We start from the raw sequence: 2,138 nt of genomic DNA, 5'->3' as shown, positions 1-2,138 counted from the left end.
AAAACGATAAATTTACGCTTCCAAGTGAACCTTTTTGTGAAATAAATATGTCAATTTGAATTTATCTTGCATACGACACTCATGCCAACTTACATTTAAAGGACTATTTTTTGAGTAGAACATTAAAGGAGAGCGTTGTGGTGGCTGGTTGTTATCGCTTTTAATGTGCAACGTTGTAGTCTGCAAACGGTGCTCGTTACGAGGTAAACACCGATACACTGTCATCAAAAACAGGAGCGCCATAAGCAACACTAGCCCACTCGTAGGTGATTTATATTTATGCACCCGAGTGTATTTACATATGGGAGATTCCAGTGCAAAAACAATTTTCTTTATGAAACTTACAAACATGTGGATAAGACATTTGTAAAAATCTTGAAACAACCAAAAAGTAACAAATTAGATCTTTAAATGCATTTTTATTACCTGCGGGCGTGCGCGGACTCGTCCATTATCTATATACCCTTGTGGTCAGCTGATTAAGTTAAGTAATATTTTGACCAGTTTTGGTTTTTTATTTTGTTAATCTAATGTTTATATTTTTTTTTATAAAAGTCTAGCACATTACCTAACCGGAACCACCAAAATCTACATTTCAAACTTCTTACGAAAATTATAAAAATTCAACAAGCTTTAACCCCAACGCCCAAAAATTTTAAACTTTTTGTTTAGAATTTTTAGGTATACAGTTTTGTAGCCCATTAAATTTAAGTAGGTAAAAGTGAAAATTTCAAGACACTAGGAAATCGCGTTCATTTTTAATAATTTTTTTGACTGACAGTGCTAAGCATTTTCTTCTATATAAAAGGCGCCATACCATCCTAAGATAAAATGTGAGTGAATTTAACCCCTACTTGGCTTCTTATATTTTTTAATAACTAATCTTTACATATGGATCACACTGAAAACTCCTTTTCATATAAAAATTCGTAGGTGTCCTACCCGTGACAAACGTTGTCCCACCCGTGACAGAGGAATTTCGGATTTTTTGTATAATAAAGCCATGATTTTTTTGTAGTTTTTGCTTTGTTTGTGTTCCTGGTTCAAGTTCAAACAGAAAAGTGAAATTAATTCGCAGAGTTTCCGGAAAATATATCCAAAAAGCAAGTTCTTTTTTTTCTCCCACCCGTGACAGAAGAAATAAATCAGATTTTTTTCCATATACAAGCTGGAATTTTTTTCGTATTTTGTAATAACACTTATAATAGTCAATTAGGTGTAGCTTTATTAAAATGTATGAGTACTTTATACTTAAATTTTAACAAGAAAGAAAATTTTTCTGTACAAACAAATGTCCAACCCGCGACGGGGAATCGCCCATATACATATGTACATACCTATGTATTAGGAATGGTAAATCAAAATTTATTAAAAAAAAAAAAATCAGTGAAATGTGAGGAAATTCTGAAGAATTTTAACAGATTAAATTTGTTGCTGTATAACTGTAGTATTGAAAATGTCTTTTTAAAATTTTATCCTTGAAGTTTCGCAATATTTGTTTTTGAAAAAATTATATGTTAAGGACGGATATAAACTCGTACTTCTAACTTTATCAACTTAAAAAATAACCTATTCGTCATTGTGAATCCAAGCAATTTTTATTATTTTAAATCCTAAAGAAATTTCCTCTTTAATTTGGTACCCATATTTTTAATCTACATTGCACTGAACTTTTTAAATAGTTTTTGGAATGAATCATATCTTTGAAATTACAACTTCCTTTAAAATAAAAACGCATCTTTAAATAAAAAAGTAGATTTTAAACCCACTTAATTATTATTTATTTTAAGCTAGGAGAGGAGGAGGTAAGTTGTTGAAAAGGAAAGAATATATAAATATCGGCACTAATCCCGGGATCCCGGGGTTGTGATAATGATATCTCGAAATTCCCGGGATCGTAAAAAGCGAAAAAAATAATATCCCTAATATGTAGTATGTATGTATATACAAATATGTAACGACATACATATGTATAAATATATTTTATCAGCAAAACAGCATCAGTTGTCAGACAAACATGGACCGATGTCTGCCATATCGCATAGTCGTTCTCATTGTTACGCCTTGTTTCCGCCACCTGCTTGCTTGCTTGCTTGCTGCCTTACCATTATCTTTCGTACGAGTGCCATCCATCGCGC

Source organism: Rhagoletis pomonella, unplaced genomic scaffold (genome assembly GCF_013731165.1).
Source record: "Rhagoletis pomonella isolate Grant_MI unplaced genomic scaffold, Rhpom_1.0 Rhpom_scaffold_00011, whole genome shotgun sequence".
In the NCBI taxonomy this organism is placed as follows: Eukaryota; Metazoa; Arthropoda; class Insecta; order Diptera; family Tephritidae; genus Rhagoletis; species Rhagoletis pomonella.
The sequence above is the reverse complement of the archived record's forward strand: the minus strand, read 5'-3'. Positions refer to the sequence as shown.